Source organism: Myxine glutinosa, chromosome 6 (assembly GCF_964187855.1).
Source record: "Myxine glutinosa chromosome 6, kmMyxGlut1.1, whole genome shotgun sequence".
Taxonomy (NCBI): domain Eukaryota; kingdom Metazoa; phylum Chordata; class Myxini; order Myxiniformes; family Myxinidae; genus Myxine; species Myxine glutinosa.
In genome coordinates this window covers 146695137-146719874 of record NC_136266.1, presented here as the reverse complement: position 1 = coordinate 146719874, position 24738 = coordinate 146695137, and positions in this window count along the sequence as shown.

The window sequence follows — 24738 nt, the reverse complement described above, 5'->3', positions numbered from 1 at the left end:
GCGCGTTTAGCAGCCGCCGTTCAGGCCAGGCCCCACGCTGCTGTTTTGGCTGCTGTGTACGTCGCGTGCTTTGCCAGGCCTTGTCCGACTCGTCTGGTCCAAACCCTCAACTCTTTCTTGGTTCACTCACTCCTCACCACCGACTCCTCACCGCAACCAACTGACCACCGACTCCACTGACTGACTCTTCACGACTCTCTCTTGACGACCAACTCCCTCTGGCAACCGACTCAGACCAACTCAAAGTGCATCTCCTTTGGGAACACCCCCGCCGTGGGTTATATAGGCCCTGCCCCTCAACCTTTGCGAACCTCCCCCAAACGTTCTCTCCCCGCCCTCTCAAGCCAAACCCCTTGTTCATGGTTGGTCGAGTGGGGCTGGATCACTCCTCCCCTCTCTGACGAGGTGGGGACCCGCCTTTCTTCTCCGACTCAAGCACATGGTCAATGGCGGTTATTTGAGGGGAGGTGATTGAGAATCGAGGGCTCAGCAATGACGAGAGGGGATGTAATATGGAAATGGAGGTTTTCGGGATGGGAAGGAAAGGGGGATTTTGGGGATGGGAAGGAAAGGGGATCTATTCTTTCACTGGTGCAATGGAGTATTTCAATTAATGGAAGACACAGCCTTACACTAATACACATAATAAGGATATAACTGTCAAAAAAGATATATCGTGTCCTGCATGTATGTTTTATGGACTAACTACGGGAACGCCCTTTGACCTTTATACAACCACAAACGGAGGGAGGAGGGGTGATATTTTACAACAACCTTTTACAACAACATTTTACCACAACAATAAAATAAAAAAACATTCTCATATCCACAACAATATATATATATATTATATATTGTTACGGACACGACTTAGATGTTGCTTGACCGAGCGGAATGGCCGCCGTGTTCGCACAAGTTACCCGATTACACTCGAACGTTGGTCGAATCGCGCTATGCTAAATCAATGAAGGAAAGGACACAACGACTGGGATTAAGGCAACGACACAAGGGGTACAGTTCTCAAGACCTCCGGAGGAGGATATAATATTGGTTATGCAGAACGGTTAGATTACACGGCAAGAGGTAAAGCACAGCAAGATGGGCACTTAGACACAGTCTTATCTTATTCCCGACAGACCACAGACAAACGGGACAAGACTGACTTACACGGGGATTGATGGCAGGGAAGGGCAGGCAGTCGATAGCTCAAGGTGCACCTTGGCTCAGGGGCAGAATCGACCCGGTCCGGTCCAGAGATGCGGGGAGGTATTTCTCAGCGCTAGGAGGTGGCGTCCTTTCTTCTCCAAGCTGAGGCGCATCTGACGTCACCTCCGTCTTCCTGCGCATGTCCAGCGGGGAGTGACACGCCCTCGGCTCATTAGCTCCGCCCCAGATGGAATCGGTCTGCCGCTTCTTATTGGGTGCGGGGGGTTACCGGGCTCCGCCCTTGACGAGGAGCTGACAGTGAGCCCCTGCGTGGTAACCCCGTCGGAGCACATGTTCAATGGCGGCTAACCAAGCTGGAGTGAGGACGCACACTCCCCGCGCCGCCGCCGCTGTTGTTGTTGTTGTGGTTGTAGAATGAGGAAGAGCTGCGGGGAGGTATTGGGAGGTCCTAAACTTTCTAATGGTGCCATACAATCACATTCTGGTGCAACGAAGAGTCAGAATTAATGGAAACGAGTCCTTAACTGACATAGACTAAGAATAACTAGCAAGATGTCCTATAGTTGTCTACGTGAGATGCGGTGAACCTGGGTACGACATTTAATGGGGGAAAAAGGGGAAGGTCGGTTCTACAGAGTGTTGTTTACAGACAATGGGACTAGGGAATGGGGGATTGGGGATAGTTGGGGAGTATTGGGGAAATAGGGGAATATTTACAAGCGGATATGGATGGAGGCCAAATCCCATATCCGTAACATTGCACCCTTCTCTACCTCGGGGCGTACCGACCCGATAAATTTTTACTTACTTTAGTGTGGCACTCAGATGTAGTTCCCTCTACTATTAACTCAACCCTGAGTGCGACAGTTTTACAGATGTTCACAAATGAGTAAATATGTCCCCCTGCGACGTTGCACCCTTCTCCTCACAGAAACACACCCACAGGATAACCGAATCACGGAAAGAATCCTCAAACTAAACATACAGCCGGTAGGGAGCATTATTTACACAAGACTACACTGATATTTACACTACGATCCAGGACCTGTTCTTTGAGGAACACATGCAGATGTTATGCAAAGAGAGAGCACACATGCCAGCATCGATACACCAACCCACGAGTGCCCTGTGGCCTTACGGCCTTTAATAATGTGCAGAGCACCCCTTCCAAGCACCAAAAGCACCACCCCATCATGTACAGTCAGCACCATCCGGTGCACCAATAAAGTGTTCAACGTCACCGGTGGTGTCGCAGCCGGCCGATGTTCTGCTGCTGGTCTTGCCTTCCTGAAGTGCACTTGGCCTTCTGGCTTCTTTCAAAAATAAAGAAAGGCGCCAACCGCATCCATTTCTGTATTGTGGCCGTCAGGGGGCCAACTAAAAGTGGTTCACCTGTATGGCATAGGTGCCACGTTGACCCATAGGTCCATCAACGGGTGGTGCTTGCCCGCAAGAGAACTGCGGTCCATGGTGGGCGGACACAAACATTGCGGTCCATATGGTGTATCGATCCAGGCAGCAAGCAGCGAAAGTACAGGCCCACAACTGCGGAGCCAACACCTCTCTCTCCTCTCTCTCTGCCCCAAAGCCAGATCCTCGGAGGTGGGAGACAAAAAAAGAAGACAAGTGAGTAAGGTGGTAAGGGCGCAAAAGTGCATGCAATATAAGGTAATGCACACTGGGGGCACATGGGAACCAGGTGAGACACGTACGTTCCTACCGTACGCCCCCCCCCCCCCCCCACCAGGTAACCTACATTGCCCCTCCCTTACCCCTTACTGTATCCACAAAACACAACACTACCCATAAACATCTACTTTACACATCAACAAACGTCCCTACTGTCTTCCCCGTTCCTCCCATGAACCAAATTCGTCTTCTCTCCCTCCTAACCAATCAAATTTGCCATTTCCAACTCCACATCAAAATTTGCCATCACCAATTCATCATCAGTCCCTCCTAGGGAGGGAGAGATGGAATCACCCCAATGTCCCATCCACGTCGTGATGCGTCTCACAAATCCACACAGCAATTCTCATTTCCTGCACACAGAACAAAGAAAACACAGGTGTGGAGTCATCATCATCACCTCAGGTAAGTGGCTGCGTATGGTGCAACAGGTTCATCAATCCTAACTATTTCCTAAATGACTTTAACAACTTTACATTACCCGGGGTCTTTCCCTGCCAATCCATTGGCCAACTTACACTATGGGTTCTAAAAACCAATTCCCATTGACCAAACTGTGGTGCCTCTCAATTTGGGGTCTCACTCCCCCGATTCATCTCCCGGTGCCTTCGCACAATTTCTGGGCTGTGACGTGTAGCTCTCCCAGCAGGTCTACCCACCTGCACACCTCCACCACTGTAGTTGCCACCCGAGCTTACCTGCTCCTCACCCTAACCTAACTAACGGGGGAAGGCCCTCTCCTGGCTCTGTCACCCCTTGGTGCCCTCTGGCACTGGGCTACCCGGGTCCGTCCTCCGGATCCTCGGGCCCCATCCACAACAACTACTACCGGCTCCCAGAGCCCACCTGCGGCCTCACCTGGCCGACATCCTCCCAGTGGTGGAGTGCCCAAACCAACTACACACACTAACAGGCTACACGCCCAGCCATTTCCACAACACTAATGCACCCATCCACAATACCATTCTGCAACCGCACCACAAATGCCAATATCCAACCACAATTTACCTATACTTTCTACCTAACACTTACACTACCCGCCCCGGGTACTCGTGAAAGGGGTCCACTCTTCCCCCATCCACACCTTCGCACCATGCACACCACTCCGTACCACTTACTCCAACTCTCTCCACACCACCTTTACTTGCACACCTGTGCTCTCACACCTGGTGCCACCTGCACCCTTCTCTCCCCAAGCGCATTCGCGCTGATCCACACACTTACTACTCATACACTGCTCCATACACCTGTTCAGTTGCACACCTGTGCAATCACACCTGTTCCATCCTCACACAGCATCATCTCATCTAACTACTCCCCTCTGAAACTTGCGCTTCCCAGTCGTCCCTTTAAACTATTGCGCTCCCTCGTCATTATAATCCACACTAATCTACCTGCGTCCCCACTACAGGTATCAGTCACTATCTAACCTTAACGTTACCTACTGTCATCTTCGCTAGATCCCTACCAATATAACCAAGCCCTCCCTGGCTCGGTTGTCATAGCCACCCCATAAACTATTGCGCATTTGCCCCCTTTTTTGTGAGGGATGACAGAGTTGCCATCCCACCACATCGGGCATCTCCCACTACCAATTTTGCACATCAAATTTCAACAAATCAAAAATTTGCCAATCACTACTCATCAGCTGCCAATCATTACTGCCAATCCTTTGCCAATCATCAAATTTTGTTTTTCTAATTTCGGGGCCAAAACACTATCCTCATCACACAGTCTACTCACTAATGCCTCTCGGTGCGCCAATTCCTGTCCAAAGCCCGGCTTCGTAAAGCCGAGCAATGAATGCGGGTTGCTTGGTGCCAGCGGCTGGATACGTCCCGCATTCGGGGCAGGGACGGGGGCTTACCCGGCCCGAGACCCCACGCACCACCTCGGCACGGAGCCATCCCATGGCCCGATCTCGACCTGCCGGAATGCCTCAACAAAAAGTGGTCGCCATGACGACCCTTCCTATTGGGCTGCCCGCTCCGCCTAGTGGAGCACGGACGCGGCCGTTCAAAGTGAGGCCCAGCGTGGATCGCGTACGGCGGTCCTTTCGAACCCGCCGTGGCTCGGATCCCCGCTGGTTCTCGCGGCACGCGAAGCCCGGCCCGCACCGAGGGCCCGATTCGGCTATAAGTCGTTCTAACCTCTAACCCGGTTACCGTCGATGCTTCACCTGCATGCTTACATGCATACGCTACCCCTTTCTTGCTCATACATCCAGCCGTTTCCATGCTCCTCGTCGTACCTTCTCTAACACACCCAGGTACACTCATTCCACTCCCAGCCTTGGTCACACACCTGACCACCGAACACTTTGGCACACATTCGTTGGTCGCACACCTCACCAACACACCTCTTCGCGCCCCCTCCTCGGTCACCTCCTCTGTGACATTCACAGGTGTGCCCTCACTCGCACACCCAACCACGTGCCTTACTACCAATTCCAGCGTGCATTCCCACACACGCTCTACCATTCCAGGTGTGCTTCCTTCCATTCCAGGTGTACATCCTTTCTCACCTGTCACAACCAACTCACGCTCCGTGTCACTCTTACTACTCTCACCTCCACTCTTGACAGCGCACTCTTTCCTCATGCACCCGTCCGTTACACACCTTTCTCGCGCACACTCTCCCGTTACACCCTCTGTAACACTCACCACAGGCGTGCATTCTCCCTTTACACCCTCCGTAACACTCCTCACTACGCGCTTCCATGTGCTCCCTCGCACACGCGCTACGACCGACTCACTCTCGCCAGCACCCTCACTCCTTGGCACGCACTTTTTCCTCACACACCCCAGAGTCGGACTTCCTCGCACACCTCCTTTTTCGCACACCAGACCTGTCGCACACTTCACCAACGGCCTCTCACGAACACCCGGGTCCATCTCGACCCCCAAGCTCCTTAAATCACCTGGCGCATCATACGCACGACCATATTGGTCACCACTTACACCGGGTCCTCTTCCTCTTCGCTTCTCCTCCATCACCTGCGAATCCCTCATCCGGTTAATGAGCACATCATCACGATCCGAACACAGACTTTGGACCAATTCTTTTATCTCCTCTTTTATCTCTTTCTTATCCCCTCTCCGTCGCTTCTTAATTTCGCTCACCCCTTCTTCCACTTCTTCTAATTTCTGCTTCACCTCTTTTATTTCCCGGTACGTCTCCTCAAGCTCGTCCTCCAAGGCTACCTTGACCGTTTCCATGTGCGTCCTCACCTGCCGGTCCTTCGTCTCCATTACCTCTGTCACCTCGTCCAACCTCGTTGTCAGTCCCTCACGTACCATCTGACATTGCCTCTTTGTCGCTATCAAGTCGTTTTTTTTTGTCGTTTTGTGTCGCTTTTAACCCTCCTAATACCGCAGTGTTCCTTTGAACCTGCTCCATTAGTCCTTTTTGTCCCTCCGTCAGCTGTTCCACCTCCTGCGTCAGGTCCTCTATGCCCCCTTGCAATTTTACAGTCCCCTTTCTCACCTCCTTCTCCATGTGCTCCTTACAGTGCCTCACCGCCTCGCGCACTCCTCCGACCTCCTCACTCACACCTCCTCTGATCTCTTCTCCCATCACTTGCATCTCCTGCCCCGATGCCACCCTCATCTGCTCCATTTCCTCCCTGTGAGCATCCAGTTTGGTTTCTACCCCCATTCTGACCCCCTCTATCTGCTGCCCCATTTGTTTAACTTCCCTTTCCGCTTGGTCCCTCATGTCCCTCAATTTGCCTTCCATACTGTTTTCCAACCCCTCTAACCCCTTTTGCATCCCTTCCATTTGATTCTCTTGAGCGGCCATTCTGTTTTCTACCCCCGTTAACCCCTCCTGTATTTCCCCTAATCTATTGTCTAATCCCTCAAATTTGTTTCCTAATCCCTCTATTCTACTCCCTAACCCTCCGATCTGGGCCCCCATGTCCTCCCTCAATTTCTCGCTATTGGACCCCATCCTTTGTTCTAACCGTTGGCTATTGGCCCCCATTTGGCCCTCCAATCGCTCACCCTGAGCATCCATCCGGTTCCCCATTTGTCCCATACTGCTTTTCAAACCTCTAATTTGGTCTCCCAATTGCTCACTATTCTTTTCCATAAGGGCCGTCATTTGCATCATAAAAAGGTTCAAATCCACCGGTGGCGCTACTACGGTCGCGGGCGCGGTCGCCGTGGCCATGTGCGAGGCGCCATTTTGCGCGCCCGTAACCTCGTGCGCGACGACGCTATTTTGCGAGCCTGCCACCCTCACTGCTTCGCTCTCCTCTTGTCCCTCAATTTGGTCCTGGATCGAACCTGCCTCACTCTCCTCTACCGGAACCCAGCCGTCTTGATCTGCCATAGCGCGACTTTCAAAATTCGGGTTTTTATTTTTGTAAAACACAATCAAATTTCGCCGTTATAATTTTGAGCGCGTGAAACGCGCTTCGGGTCCAATCTCACTTCCCGACACCAATTGTTACTCTAATAGTACAATTGGTGTTCCAAAATTTGGGCTAAATAAATTTAGTCCCAGGTCCGAATCCAACTCCTGACAACCAATTGTTACGGACATGACTTAGATGTTGCTTGACCGAGCGGAATGGCCGCCGTGTTCGCACAAGTTACCCGATTACACTCGAACGTTGGCCGAATCGCGCTATGCTAAATCAATGAAGGAAAGGACACAACGGCTGGGATTAAGGCAACGACACAAGGGGTACAGTTCTCAAGACCTCCGGAGGAGGATATAATATTGGTTATGCAGAACGGTTAGATTACACGGCAAGAGGTAAAGCACAGCAAGATGGGCACTTAGACACAGTCTTATCTTATTCCCGACAGACCACAGACAAACGGGACAAGACTGACTTACACGGGGATTGATGGCAGGGAAGGGCAGGCAGTCGATAGCTCAATGTGCACCTTGGCTCAGGGGCAGAATCGACCCGGTCCGGTCCAGAGATGCGGGGAGGTATTTCTCAGCGCTAGGAGGTGGCGTCCTTTCTTCTCCAAGCTGAGGCACATCTGACGTCACCTCCGTCTTCCTGCGCATGTCCAGCGGGGAGTGACACGCCCTCGGCTCGTTAGCTCCGCCCCAGATGGAATCGGTCCGCCGCTTCTTATTGGGTGCGGGGAGTTACCGGGCTCCGCCCTTGACGAGGAGCTGACAGTGAGCCCCTGCGTGGTAACCCCGTCGGAGCACATGTTCAATGGCGGCTAACCAAGCCGGAGTGAGGACGCACACTCCCCGCGCCGCCGCCGCTGTTGTTGTTGTTGTGGTTGTAGCATGAGGAAGAGCTGCGGGGAGGTATTGGGAGGTCCTAAACTTTCTAACGGTGCCATACAATCACATTCTGGTGCAACCAAGAGTCAGAATTAATGGAAACGAGTCCTTAACTGACATAGACTAAGAATAACTAGCAAGATGTCCTATAGTTGTCTACGTGAGATGCGGTGAACCTGGGTACGACATTTAATGGGGGGAAAAGGGGAAGGTCGGTTCTACAGAGTGTTGTTTACAGACAATGGGACTAGGGAATGGGGGATTGGGGATAGTTGGGGAGTATTGGGGAAATAGGGGAATATTTACAAGCGGATATGGATGGAGGCCAAATCCCATATCCGCAACAATATATATATATATATTATATGTGGAGAACCCTAACAACTCCACTGATGATATGAAGGTCGCATAGTGACTGATATAAAAACCGAAAGGGTCACAGAGTTACAAGTGTATGGAAAGCCTCACTGCGTTGCCCTGATGAAGCCCCAACAATGGCGAAACCAGGTTGGTAACTGTGAGTTTTGCATGCACTTGTGACAGTATCTGTATTTATAATCCATAATGACGCACTGCTAGATGGTTCCTCTGGAACTTTGCAGGCAAGGCGGACGTGCATGGCGATGACGTCATGTTGTCCGCTCATTAGGTTGGAGAACCAGATTACAGATACCATTATTAGTAACTCCCAACCGCAACCAGGTCGACTCCATATGATGAGTGGATACCAGAGATAACGTCACTGCGTGGCAGGCGGTGCTTATCGCTCCCAGCAAGGTGCAGCAGCAGCTGTATGGGACACCTTGCTGGCGGTTCTCCACTGATGATATGAAGGTCGCATAGTGACTGATATATATATATATATACGAGTATATATACAGTCACGTGAAAAAGTCAGTACACCCCATGTAAAGTTTTGATTTTTTCAACATATTTCAACATACAGCTATTTGATCGTCATTTCAACAATATTGATAGATAAAGGTGATATAATATAACAAATATCATGAAACATTTACATTTGGTAGTCCATTGTATAATTTAAATAAATATAAATGCAAATTTCGCATGTGGAAAAAGTAAGTACACCCTTGGCTCCAATAGGTGGTATTGCCCCCTTTGGCAGAAACAACCTCAAGTAGGCGTTTCTTATAACTATCTACCAGTCTCTGACATCGACTGGGAGAAATTTTTGCCCACTCCTAGAAGTAGGGTAATAATGTTGTTCCTGGACCACCCTCATTTTCCCATTGACTTACATGTTAATTTTTCTCTCACCCTCATTTCCCTTAACACCTCTATTTCTCCCACCCTGTTCTTTACGAACCTTTTAGCCTTTTGACATACTCTTATTCTCAATGTTGTTCATTAGACCACTCAAACAATGATTCTACGAATATTTGCTCCCTCTCACTCTCTTAATATCAATGATCCCGAGTAGACCACTCAAACAATGATCCTACAAATATTTGTTTATGTGTGGGAAATAATTTAATTCTCCTACAACTTCCATCACCATCTAATACATTAACAAAAAAGATGTTTGAGTTTGGTACATTGTCAAGATATTTTAACTGAGCTGAGATAAAATGATAAACCTCCCTCAATGTTCTTGTTTGAGCACCTCCAGTGCCACACACTTTTTGGTCGGCTCTGCCCACTTTTTGTTAAGCCCGCCCACTTTTTTGTTAAGCCACGCCCACTATGTACTAAGCACTGTCCACTTTTTGCTAAGCCCCGCCCATTTTTGTTAAGCCCCGCCCACTTTTGTTAAGCCCCACCCATTTTTGCTAAGTCCCACCCACTTTATAAACTCTGCCATTGTATCATTTTCAGTTAAGACATTACATCATTTTCAGGGAATTTTCATCACATCATTTCCAGTTAAGACATGCCCAGGGAATTTCCACAGGAAATGACACACCCAGTCCTTATAAAAGGCACCGACCACACAGGCTTTTTCAAACACGCTTTCTGCTTCACTTGAGAATGGACTACTATGCCGAAATGGAATGGGATAACTTTGTTATTCCTTGGAGTCCTACTACCTGTGTAGAACTCAACCTTCAGATTGATGAACTGGACTCAAACCTCTTATCAATGGAGGTAAGTTTGTTTATTTATTTATTTAATTATTTCTTTAATTATTTATTTAATTTTTTTTTTTTTTTTTTTTTTTAAGATGAGACTCGTGTAAGAGTTAACAAAGTTTATTTTAATATTCATAGAGCTTGATTTATACAAATAAAAATATTGTATTAAATTAATACATTGTTATTTTCTTTCACAGGAAATTGTATCTGAGATACGAAATGAAAATTCTGCTTTTAACACAACTTGGGATGAAGTTATTTTTTTGTTTGAAGACATTTTGAACAACCAAGACCCACAGAACGAGTTCTACCTTGATGATCCAGCCAAAGAGTTATACCTTGGAGATCCACAAAATCCTGAAAAAGAGTTCTACCATGATGATACTTATTGTGAGTTATCAAAACAAAACCCACTGAACAAGTTCTACCTTGATGAGCCAGAATACAAGTCATACATTGGAGACCCACAAATTTCTGAAAATTGGGAAAGGGGAGTTCTCCCTGATGGTCCGCAGTTATACTATGTGAGACACATCATAGAAACCCTAAAAAATTGGGAAACGGGAATTCTCCCTGATGGTCCGCAGTTATACTATGTGAGACACATCACAGAAACCCTAAAAAATTGGGCAAGGAGAGTTCTCCCTGATGGTCCGCAGTTATACTATGTGAGACACATCACAGAAACCCTAAAAAATTGGGCAAGGAGAGTTCTCCCTGATGGTCCGCAGTTATACTATGTGAGACACATCATAGAAACCCTAAAAAATTAGGAAACGGGAATTCTCCCTGATGGTCCGCAGTTATACTATGTGAGACACATCATAGAAACCCTTAAAAATTGGGAAACGGGAATTGTCCCTGATGGTCCGCAGTTATACTATGTGAGACTTATCACGGAAACCCCCAATATTTCTGAAAATTGTGGTTCTACCTTGGAGACTTGGAAAGATGGTTATATTTTTGGAGACTCGGAATGGGGGTTTTGTTTTGATGACTCGGATTGTGATACCTATCTTGGAGGCTCAACAGGAATGTGGTTATACCTTGGGAACTTGGAAAGTTGGTTTTATTTTGGAGACTCTACCTGTGGGGTCCATCTTGGAGACTCTTTGGATTCTAAAGCAATGAACAATGTTCTTTGTTTAATGACGCTTGATTTAAGCAATATCAAGAAAGTTCGAGGAAGAAAATGCTGGAAAATTCTTTCTTCCCATTTCTACTTCTTCAAACTTGAAAGCCTTGAAAGACAGAATTGGAGGGAAGAGGAAAAAAAAGAAAAATAAATACGTATTTTAAAAAAGAAGAAAAAAAAGATTATGTTAGGGTTAGGGTGGGATTTTGAATGTGAGAGTTAGGGATGGGGTTGGGTTAGGGATGGGGTTGGGTTAGGGCTGGGGTTGGGTTAGGGATGAGGTTGGGTTAGGGATGGGGTTGGGTTAGGGATGGGGTTGGGTTAGGGATGGGGTTGGGTTAGGGATGGGTTGGGTTAGGGAAGGGGTTGGGTTAGGGATGGGTTTGGGTTAGGGATGGGGTTGGGTTAGGGATGGGTTGGGTTAGGGAAGGGGTTGGGTTAGGGATGGGTTTGGGTTAGGGATGGGGTTGGGTTAGGGATGGGGTTGGGTTAGGGTTTGTATATTATTATGACTCACTCACACATACACTCACCCAACCCCACACAAAAGTTAAGCCCCAACTGAAAAGTTGAGGGATTCTGTGTTTGGGGTTCACAGATCTCAAGAACGTATCCCCATTGTGCACACAAAAGTTAAGCCCCAACTGAAAAGTTGAGGGATTCTGTGTTTGGGGTTCACAGATCTCAAGAATGTATCCCCATTGTACACATACACACAAAAGTTAAGCCCCAACTGAAAAGTTGAGGGATTCTGTGTTTGGGGTTCACAGATCTCAAGAACGTATCCCCATTACATTTTATTTATTTATTTATTATTTTCAAGGGTATTATATGCTTACTTGTGTTTTTTGTAATTCTTGTGAGTAAAATGAACCCAAGATTTCTTCCCCATTCATATTGTTACGGACCGCGGGTTAGATGTTATATTTGCCGAGCGGAGGCTCCGCGACCGAACAGTTATTCCCCGACTAACTCCCGATTCAACCCAAACGTTGGCCGTATCGCACCGCAGCTGCTCAATCTGGAAAACTCTAAACCGAATGCGGTTTTGCAACCGAATGCAAAGAGGAAGAAGACGTACAGAAGAGTAACTGGGTTTATTATGATTCACACATATAAGCAAAAAGAAAGCAGTCACGTTTATTTACAGGGACATGAGACGCAGGTGACACAGTGAAATCTTTAGCTTATCTAACAGGCTTAACTTATTCCCAGGGACAAGACAAAAGACAGACTACGAACACACTTACACGGGGAATGATGATAGGGATGGCAGGTGGATGGCTGGCGGGATAGGGAGGTCCAACTGGTCCTGCAGCACGATCGGCTCGTTGGGCAGCCGCCGTTCCTTCGCGGCCCTGCTCCAAACTGCCGTCCAGGCCTCACGCTGCTGTGGCTGCAGTTTCGGTGGCTCGAGCTGCTGTAGATGCAGTTTCGGTGGCTCCAGCTGCTGTAGATGCAGTTTCGGTGGCTCCAGCTGCTGTAGATGCAGTTTTGGTGGCTCAAGCACACAGCTCAGCTCTGACGCCCCAGCTCTTGTCTCCTCCCTCCTTGTCTCAACTGCTGGACTTATCTCTCAGACTCAACTGCTGGACTTATCTCTTGGACTCAACTGCTTCGGGAACGCCCCGCCGGCGGGTTATATAGGCCCCGCCCCTCAACCTTTGCGAACCTCCCCCAAACGTTCTCTCTCCGCCCTCTCAAGCCAAACCCCTTGTTCATGGTTGGTCGAGTGGGGCTGGCTCACTCCTCCCCTCTATGACGAGGTGGAGACATGCCTTTCTTCTCCGACCCTGCCTCATGGTCAATGGCGGCAATTGGAGGGGAGGTAATTGCCAATCGACGAAAGGGGGAATGGAGGTTTTTGGGAATGGGAATGAAGGGAATCTATCTCTTTTTCACTCGGTGCAATGGAGTATTATTCTAATGGAAGACAAGGCCTTACTCTAAAACACATAATAAGATATAAGCTACTGAACAGGGGTATTCTATGATTGGCTGACGTGGATGCTTTATGGACTAATTACCGAGACGCCCTTTTTACCTTTACACAACTCCGGAGGCAGGAGGCGCAGAATAAACAATAATAATAATAATACACACAATCAAAAAAATACAGTCCTCATATCCGCAACACTGCACCCTCCTCCTCTTAGGGACGTCCCAGGCCTCAACTTTAATTTAGTGTGACACGTAGGTGTAGTTCCCTCTACTTTTAACCTGACCCTGAGTGCGACAGTTTTAAAACATAAATAAATGTGTCCCGCTGCTCCATTGCACCCTGCCTAACAGACTTACGCCCACAGTTAACTGAATTGCGGAATGGTCTTCAAACTATACATTGACGGTGGGGAGCATTATTTACAGTGACGCTATTTTATTTACAAAACTCAACCCAGGACCTGTAATTGTTCTTTCTGGGGGGGAGACAGTCTGCTCTGCATCAATGCACCATGAAAGCACCCAAAAAACGCACCAAAGCACCCCCAAGCACCAATCGGTGCAGTCACCATAGTTCATCAGTGTTCAATGAATAAAAATAAAATCAACAACCCCGAACCCTGCAGGTGGTCTCTTGCTCTTCGGCTCCCTCTGCTGGCTATTATTATTTCTTCCAGTTGTTGTCATTTTCCTTTGTTTTCTTACTGGCGGCCTATTTGCAATAAAGCTTGCCCAAACGTGTCCATTTTATTTATCTTTGTTTATGGCCCACAGGGCCGACTATGTGTGGTTCACCTGTGGGGCATCGGTGCCCTGTGGCCAAGGTCCGCCAGCAAGATTTTGGGCCCTCATGGCCGGTTCCAGCAGAGGGGGCCATGCCCCAACCCATGGGGTCCATACGTGGTGCTCGGCCACAGGCATGTGGTCCATAATGTGGTGCATCGATGCAGACAGCTGGTTCTGGGAATTTCGGGCGCACAATGGCCGACTCACGCACGCTCCCCTCGGCGCCCAATGGCGCACAGGTCATGTGGGAGACAAAAGGGGGAAGACAAATGAGCGAGGGGTAAGGTCACAAGGGTACACATCAATAAGGCAATGCAAGGCGAAATGCGTACGGAGGGCGAAGTGAGAAAGCTCGTCCCTACCGTACGTCACCCCCCTGTCACCTACACGACCCTTGCCCTTACCCCATATGTACAAAAATCTCCACATTTACCAATCCTTCGCTACCGTCCTGTCTTCCCCATATTTCCCATACCAAATTCGTCACCACAATCACTCTATCCAAAATTTGCCATCACCCAATTCGTCATCAACCCTCATAAGGAGGAAGAGATGGAACATCAAGCACAATGTCACACCCACGTCATGATGCATCTCACAAGCCAAAACATTTGCACATAAAAATAATTAAACCAACCTGGCGTGGTGTGGAGGTATGTCATCTCAGGTGAGTGGATGCAGATGGTGTGAGGAGATTCTTCATCCTAACTATCCTCTAAATGACTTTAACACACTTTACACTACCCAGGGTCTCTCCCTGCCAATCCATTGGCCACTTACACTATGGGTTCTAAAAACCAATTCCCATTGACCAAACTGTGGTGCTTCTCAATTTGGGGTCTCACTCCCCCGATTCATCTCCCGGTGCCCTTGCACAATTTCTGGGCTGTGACATGTAGCTCTCCCAGCAGGTCTACCCACCTGCACACCTCCACCACTGCAGTTGCAACCCGAGCTTACCTCGCTCCTCACCCTAACCTATCTAACTGGGGAAGGCCCCTCCTGGCTCTGTCACCCCACTCGGTGCCCTCTGGCACTGGGCTACCCGGGTCCGTCCTCCGGATCCTCGGGCCCCATCCACAACAACTACTACCGGCTCCCAGAGCCCACCTGCGGCCTCACCTGGCCGACATCCTCACAGTGGTGGAGTGCCCAAACCAACTACACACACTAACAGGCTACACGCCCAGCCATTTCCACAACACTAATGCACCTCCAATCACCATTCTTCCACCCGCACCACAGATGCCAATATCCAACCACAATTTACCCATACCCTCTGCCTAACATTTACACTACCCACCCCGGGTATTCGTGATGGGGGTCCACTCTTCCCCCATTCACACCTTCGCACCATCCACTCCACTCCATAGTTTCCATCATACTCACTCCACTACCATCCATTTCGATACTCCATTTATTCCACACTCCATGTATTCCATACACCTGTTCCTCATACCTGTTGTTGCACACCTGTGCACTCACACCTGGTGCCACCTGCACCCTCCTCCTCTTCCTGGACCATTTGGTCAGCACGACTCATCACTATCACTCCCTCACTGCTCCATCCACCTGTCCAGTTGCACACCTGTGCAATCACACCTGTTCAGTCACACCTGTTCCTCACACACTGCTCAATACACTTGAATACACCTCCAACACTCACACGGCATCATCTCATCTAACTGCTCCCCTCTAACTTAGTGCTCCCCGTCTTCCCTTTAAACTAAGCACATACCACGTCATTATCATCCAAACTAATCTACCTGCGTCCCCACTACAGGTATCCTTGTCACTAACTAATCTTAACGTTACCTAAGGTCAATCTCTAGGGCCCTACACATTACCCAAACCCAGCCGGGCTAGTTTTCACTGCCATAAACCCCATAATCTAGTGCTCCTTTGCCCCCCTCCTGTGAGGGATGACAGAGTTGCCATCCCACCACAGCGGGGCATCTCTCACTACCATCCCCCCAGTCCTCTGACGCTACGAGCCCCTGTCGCAAGAGGTACTGGGTCCTGCCTCGGCATCTAGAGCCGAGGCGATCCATGAGGGCGCCTGCTCGCCGGCATAAGGTCTTATCCGGTCGGCATGGACGGTCCGAGGGGGGGTCCGTGGCCCCATTTTGATCTTAATGACCACGTCACAGATTTGCGACAGGACGACTCCTGGGCCTTGCCAGGGGGAGGTGAGTTTGGGGCACCTTCCCTTCCGCCTCCGGGGATTAAAGAACCAAATCTTCATCCCCGGAGCGTATTGACTCCCCTGGCTCCAGTCGTCATACCTGCGCTTCATCTTGGCCCCCGCCAGATGGAGCTGGCGGCGGGCGAAGGCATGGACCCGCTCCATGCCTTCCTCCAGGTGACGTGCGTAACCCTCCCTCGGCGGTGTGTTCGTGGTGTCTGGCACGGGACCGCATAGCAAGTCGGCGGGAGCCCGTAACTCCCGCCCATACATAAGCAACGCTGGACTGCATGCGGTGGCCCCGTGCTGGCTAGTTTGGGAGGCCATCAACAGGTACGGGAGATGTTCGTCCCAGTCATCCTGACGGGTGGTGGTGAACAATGCTAGTTGTTGGATCAATGTTCGATTGAACCTTTCCACCATCCCGTCAGATTGTGGCCGTAAGGGCGTGGTTCTGGTTTTCCGAATTGACAGGAGTCTGCACACATCTTTAGCAATTGACTTTCAAAATTTCGTCCCTGATCGGTGTGCAGCTCCTGTGGAATCCCGTGCCGACATACAAATCCTTCTACGAAGGCCTGCGCCACAACCCCGGCTTCTTGGTTGGGGAGGGCGTAGGCCTCCGGCCACTTGGTGAAATAGTCCATCACAACGAGGATATACTTATTACCTTGGTGGGTGCGGGGCAGCGGTCCTAGAATATCCATAGCCACCCGCTCAAGGGGGGCCCCTACCTGATGTAATTGAAGGGGGGCCCTCATCCTCCGCGCTGGTCCCTTTTTGGCAGAACAGGCGTCGCATCTCCGACACCAGTCCTGTATGTCGTGCCCCATATTCACCCAATAGAACCTCCGGCGGACCCGAGATATTGTCTTTGTCCTGCACAAATGGCCGCCAGAGCGGGTACCATGCACCTGTTGTAAGATGACGTTCGTGAATTTGTCTGGAACTATCACCAGCCAGGAAGTTCCATCAGAGGGAACCTCCACCCATTTGCGATATAAGATGTTGCCTTTCAACTCCAGGGTCTGCCACTGAGCCCAATACGCATTTGTTTGCGCCCCGAGGGGGGTGACCTCTTCCCCCTTTGGTCTTTGCCCCAATTTGACCCAATTGAACACCGGCCCCAGGACAGGATCCTCCTGCTGGGCCGTGCTCCAAGCCAAATCTCCAAATTCCTCATCCGCGGTTAGTGGCAAAATTGGCCCTCTCACCCGGGTTGCCCGGACGACGAGAATCGGGGCAGAATCACCCAATTGCTCCCTCTCCTCGTGTCTCGCACAAAATTTGCAGTTTTCCCCCAGACAAGGACACCGAGAGAGTGCGTCCGCATTACCATGGGCCTTCCCGGCCCTATGGGTCACATTGAAATCGTACTGGTGCAACTTTTCCAACCACCTTGCAATTTGGCCCTCCGGTTCCTTGAACCGCAGGAGCCATTGCAGGGAGGAATGGTCAGTTCGAACCGAAAATTTCCGCCCGGTGGAAATGGTTCATGGCAGCCAGCATAGCCAATAACTCTTTGCGAGTGACACAATAATTTCGCTCGGGCCTACTAAAGGGCCTACTAAAAATCCCCGCACCTCTTTGATGGTACGTGGTGCGGGCCACTCCTCTACCGCTTTAATTTTGTCTGGGTCCGTTTTTACCCCCTCGCAGCCGATCACGTGACCTAGATAGGCCACCTCTCTTGCAAACAAAGTGCACTTACTCGGGTTCAGCTTTAACCCTGCCTGCCTGAGGCACCCGAACACCTGGTCCAAATTAGCTAACGCCTGGGGGAAGGTCTTGGCATGTACCAGGACGTCATCCAGGTATACCAGGCATGATTGCCATGGCATGCCGCCTAGCACATGCTCCATTAATCTCTCAAAGGTGGCGGGGGCGTTACACAAACCAAACGGCATCACAGTGAACTGATACAGCCCCTTACCTGTGGAAAATGCCGTTTTCTCCTTCCCTGTCCGATCCATCTCCACCTGCCAATACCCACTCTTGAGGTCCAAAGTTGTGAACCAATTTGAGCCCGCAACGGCATCGAGGGTGTCATCAATCCTTGGCAGGGGATATGAGTCCTTGAGTGTCACGTTGTTTAGCTGGCGATCGTCCACGCAGAACCGCGTGGTCCCATCCTTCTTTTTGACCAGCACAACAGGTGACATCCAAGGACTTCCCGAGGGCTCGATCACGCCTGCGTCGAGCATTTTTTCAACCTGCTCGTCAGCTTCCGCCCTCTTGCTCCAAGGGAGCCGTCGGGCGGCCTGACGAATAGGCCGGGCCTCACCGGTGTGGATCTGATGTTGCACCAGGCCCGTACGTCCAATATCCTCGGTGGACAAGGAGAAGAGGTCCAAATGGGACCCAACCAGTTTGTGTAAGGCCTCCCTCTGGGTACCTCCGAACTCGACACTACTACGATTTACCATCTCGCAAATGGGATCGGGCCAATTCCTATTACTTATTGAAGGCTCCCCCTGGGGCCGGCTCAGCTGGACGTTCTCGCCCCTCACTGACGCAACTTCTCTAACTGGGGTGCAGCCAGCTATCTTCGTGCCCCTTCCTATAGTGCGTGGTTCTGTGCTAATATTAATTACTCGGACGGCCACGACCGGCCCGTCCGTTTTTACAAGGGTGCGGCCCACGATTAAACCAGGTATGGATCGCGCTGCCACCGGTTCGACCAGGCCGCAGGATTCCTGCCATGTCGGGCGGGCTGACCATCGGGCCGGCACTATGGCCTCGGCCCCCGGAGGGATGGTCACGGCCTCAGGAGCCTCCAGCTCCACCCTCTCGGTCGTGCTCACCCCCTCCAATGGTAGCTCCTCCACCCCCCATTGCAGGATCCCCCGGCCCAAGTCGATTTTACAACCGCCGGCAGTCATCAAATCCAACCCTATTAAGCACGGGTCGCACACCTCCGCCACCCAAACCTCTATCTCTTGCTTTACCGATCCCAACTTGAGGGTCACAAAACCACGCCCTATGATCGGAGCCGTTGCCCCGGTAGCCAGCTGCAAGCTATAATTTTCCAGACGCTGGATTTTACCCCAGCCGTCTGCACTCGAATTAAGGACCACGGGGCTGATGATCGTGGCGCTGGCTCCCGTGTCCACCACGGCGTCTAACCCCACGCCGGCAATTTTGCACCGAATTGTCAAACTACCTGTTCCAATTTTGCCACAATGAATGACCTGTCGCGTCAGCGAGGGCTTCTTTCCATCCCCTACTGCCGAACACCGCCCTGCATGCCCGGCACGTTCTAGTTTCCCTGGCCCTGGCGGGGGGGTGTCTGTGGTCAGCTAGGCCGATCGATACTGGGCGGAGTTGAGGGCATCGGCTGATGGGGAACGTCCCGGCGCGGATCTCGACACTCCCACGCACGGTGACCCATCCTACCACAATTATAGCACCTCACCTGGTAAGGTGCTTGCCTCCGGTATTCCAAATTTCCCCCCCTGTATGTCCGAATTGGGGTACTCTGTCGGGGACTACCGGGTGCCATCACTGGAGCCACCTGCCATGGTCCAGGTCCCGCTAGACGCCGATCCACCAGCCTCCGAACCATGCTCTCCAGGTCAGGGCCCCCGTTGGGGGCCGGCCCCCCGGGGTGGGCGACCCCCATCACGGGCCCTACCTGACGCACCGCCACTGCGTGGCGCTCGCCTCCCCGGGCCAGGGGCCTCGCTGCTTCCCAACGGGCTGCAGCGTCGGCCGCCTGGCTCATGGTCTGCGGACGCCACATGGCGAGCTGTTGTCGGAGCTCCAGGTCCGGAAGGGCCTGAATAAAGTGATCCAGCGCCAGGCTTTCCTGGGAACTCGCTGCCATGTCCGCGTGTGCAATCCCTACCGCGCGGCGAATATCGTGAGCAAGTTCCCCGATGGTCTCCTGGGGCTTGCGTTTACGCTGCGCAAGTTGAGCTTTAACAAGCTCGCTTTGCTGCTCGATACCGAAACGGTTAATTAAAGCCGCACGGAGAGCTGACAAGGTGAGAGCACCCGGTGGTAAAGCTGTCAGCACTTCCGCCACCGCACCGCACAGCGCCCCTACCAGGTGTACTCCACCTTCGTCCGGATTCCAACCGTTGCCTTTACACACGTACTCAAACTGCGCCAGGTACGCCCTCAAATCGCTTTTGCCGTCATACGGCGTGAGTGGGACCTTGTGGGCGCCCGAAGGTCGGACCCCGCGCGTCACTCCTTGCGGGATCAACGCGGGACCAAACCGTTCGGGCTCCCACAGAACGCTATTCCCGGGGGGGCTCCCGCGCGTCCCCCGTCCCTCCAAACACCACCCCTCTTGGCATCGATGCCTGGGTCGCCCTTCCGCAACCCGCTACCCACTCCATACCCGCACATTCTTGCTCACCAGCACCCCCCTCACTCCCCATAGCCAGACCTCCTTGTACACCTCCTCTTTCCACACACTCCGGACCAGTCATACACCTCACTATTGGTCCCTCACGAACACCCGGGTCTAAATCAACCCCCAAGCCGACTGAAGCTCCCCTCACATCTTATACATTTCCGAATATATCGCCACTCACCTTGACACCTCGTCTCCGCACCTCCTCTGCCACCTGCAAACTCTTTATTTGGTTAGTGAGCACATCATCACGATTCGAGCACAGACCTTGTACCAATTCCATTACCTCCTCCTTTATTTCCTTTTTAGTTTCCCTTCGTCTCTTCTTAATTTCACTCACCCCTTCTTCCACCTCCTCTAATTTTTCCTTTACTTCCTTCATTTCCCTGTGCGCCCCCTCTATCTCTTCCTCTAACGCCACTTTAACCGTTTCTATGTGCGTCCTCACTTCTCGGTCCTTCGTCTCCATTACTTCTGTCACCTCTTCCAACTTCTTCGTCAACCCCTCATGTACCATCTGACATTCCTTTTGTGTCGCTATTAATTCGTTCTTAATGTCTTTTTGTGTCGCTTTTAACCCCCTGATTATTGCAGTGTTCTTTTCCACTTGGTCCACTAGTTCCTTTTGTCCCACTGTCAGCTGTTCTACTCCCTTCGTCAGACCCTCTATGCCCCCCTGTAACCTAGCCGTAATATTCCTCACCTCTTTCTCTATACGCTTTTCGCCTCGCTTTACCTCCTCGCGTACCCGCGAGACCCTCCTCACTCACACCTCGTCGTATCTCCTCTTTCATCTCCTCCATCTCTTTTGTAGATGCCACCCTCATCTGTCCCAATTCATCCCTCTGAGCATCCAATTTACTTTCTAACCCGATTTTCACCTCCTCTATCTGGTTCCCCATCTGTTCGATTTCCCGGGCGGATTGCTCCCCTATTTCCCGCAATTTGTCTTCCATCCTATTTTCTAACCCCATTAACCCATTTTTCACCCCCTCTATCTGATTCTCCTGGGCAGCCATTCTATTTTCCACCCCCGTTAACCCATTCTTTACCTCTTTTATCCCGTTGTCGAACCCCTCAAATTTAGCTTCTAGCCGTTCCCCCATTTCTCCCATTTGGCCCCCCATTTCTCCCATTTGGCCCCCTATCCTGTTTTCCATCCCTTTGAAATTATCGTCTGTTTTTACCATAAAGGCCATCATCTGTTTCATAAACAGGTCCAAATTCATTGGCATCTCTGGCTCGGCTGCCGCGACCACGGGCGCGGCTAAATTTGGTGCCGCAATAACCATGTGCGCGAGGGCGCCATTTTGCGCGCCCGAAACCTCGTGCGCGAGAGCGCCATTTTGCTCGTCTGATACCCCCTCAACCACATCCTCCATATACATTTCCCCGAGGTCCTGGGTCGATTCCACCCCGTCTATCTCTATCTCTCCCACCGGCATCCCGTCGCCTTGACCAGCCATGGCGCGATTTCAAAATTCGGGTTTTCCTTTAAAAACAAAACAATTTCCAGCTGCTTGTAATTTTGAGCGCGTTAAGCGCACTTCGGGCCTCGTATCTCCCTCCCCGACACCAATTTGTTACGGACCGCGGCTTAGATGATATATTTGCCGAGCGGAGGCTCCGCGACCGAACAGTTATTCCCCGACTAACTCCCGATTCAACCCAAACGTTGGCCGTATCGCACCGCAGCTGCTCAATCTGGAAAACTCTAAAGCGACCGAATGCAAAGAGGAAGAAGACGTACAGAAGAGTAACTGGGTTTATTATGATTCACACATATAAGCAAAAAGAAAGCAGTCACGTTTATTTACAGGGACATGAGACGCAGGTGACACAGTGAAATCTTTAGCTTATCTAACAGGCTTAACTTATTCCCAGGGACAAGACAAAAGACAGACTACGAACACACTTACACGGGGAATGATGATAGGGATGGCAGGTGGATGGCTGGCGGGATAGGGAGGTCCAACTGGTCCTGCAGCATGATCGGCTCGTTGGGCAGCCGCCGTTCCTTCGCGGCCCTGCTCCAAACTGCCGTCCAGGCCTCACGCTGCTGTGGCTGCAGTTTCGGTGGCTCCAGCTGCTGTAGATGCAGTTGTGGTGGCTCCAGCTGCTGTAGATGCAGTTTCGGTGGCTCAAGCACACAGCTCAGCTCTGACGCCCCAGCTCTTGTCTCCTCCCTCCTTGTCTCAACTGCTGGACTTATCTCTCGGACTCAACTGCTGGACTTATCTCTTGGACTCAACTCCTTCGGGAACGCCCCGCCGGCGGGTTATATAGGCCCCGCCCCTCAACCTTTGCGAACCTCCCCCAAACGTTCTCTCTCCGCCCTCTCAAGCCAAACCCCTTGTTCATGGTTGGTCGAGTGGGGCTGGCTCACTCCTCCCCTCTATGACGAGGTGGAGACACGCCTTTCTTCTCCGACCCTGCCTCGTAGTCAATGGCGGCAATTGGAGGGGAGGTATTTGACAATCGACGAAAGGGGGAATGGAGGTTTTTTGGGAATGGGAATGAAGGGAATCTATCTCTTTTTCACTCGGTGCAATGGAGTATTATTCTAATGGAAGACAAGGCCTTACTCTAAAACACATAATAAGATATAAGCTACTGAACAGGGGTATTCTATGATTGGCTGACGTGGATGCTTTATGGACTAATTACCGAGACGCCCTTTTTACCTTTACACAACTCCGGAGGCAGGAGGCGCAGAATAAACAATAATAATAATAAAGCACACAATAAATAAAAAAAACACAATCCTCATATCCGCAACAATATCATATAATTTGTAAGTCCAAGGGACTGTATCCATTACATCAACAATTTTAAATAATTCATTAGTCCATCTCTTTGTATAACCTTTCTCAAAATGGCTTTTCCATCTGTATATTCTTACAATATCACCAACTTTGAACTTGGGCTTTCTCAAATTAATCTCCTTTTCATATTCTAATTTTGTAAATGATTCTGACGGTTTTTATTTTGTTGATGAATGAACGGTATTATTGTAATTATCTACAATATCCTGAATTAAATATACCCATTGTTGAGAACCGAGTTGTGTGAATTTTTTATATAATTTCTCTTTCAAAGTATGATTAAAACGCTCAATAACAACTGCTTTTCCTTCCTTAAAGGTGCTGTATAATTTAATACCCTCCCCCTTAAGAAATTTCATAAATATTTTGTTATAGAACTCTGTTCCCTCATCAGTCCATAACTTCTTTGGTTTCCTTTTATCCCTATCAAATATTAGCTTAAAGGCTAAAATTAAAGTATTACCTCTCTTGTTTTTCAAAGGAACAACCCAGGCAAATCTACTCCTCAAATCAATAACGGTTAAAGCATACCTGTATCCCTTATCATTATTTAGTTCGATTAAATCAGCGGACCATATGTGGTCGGTGTATTTAGAATAAACTTTCCTTCTTTTAAACTTTGTGATTATAGGTTTATGTAATTCATTAGCCAAAAGCTCCTCAGTCTTGATAACATCATTGGAGTTTAATAGTTTTTTGGGGAATAACCAAGACCAAGTTTCAATTTAGCACTTATTATTTTTTTCACAATAAACCTATCAACTTTCTCTCTCAATGTAGGATTTCGTATCAAGGACAAATTATACAACATTTCTCTGTCTGCTTCATGTTTTTCATCCAATGTAGTGGTATTCCCATCAGCAATATCATGCTTCATACACACTTCACAAACCCTATTTATAGGCTTGGACCAAGGTTTAGGATTGTCAGCCTCATCTAATCTTTTATCCAGGTTTATTCCAGGACCACAGAAAGAATATCCAGGTAGATGTAGTTCCCCAGGAATTCCAGTTGTTTTAAATTTACTTCCTGACAGAAACTTTTGTATGTCTCCTCCACTTTTAGGAGAGATGAATTGGCACTTTTTAGAGCCACACACTTGACATATTCCTTTTTGATAAACTCTATTATTTTTAGCTTTAACATAAGAGATATTTTTCGATTTGGTTTTCTTTTTACATTTGAGACAATAACTCATATTTATTTATCAGAAAAATTCCGACAGAGTATCAAAACCTTTTTGGTTTTCAACATATACATTTCTATCTTAATTTTTAAAACATAAAGAATCCTTA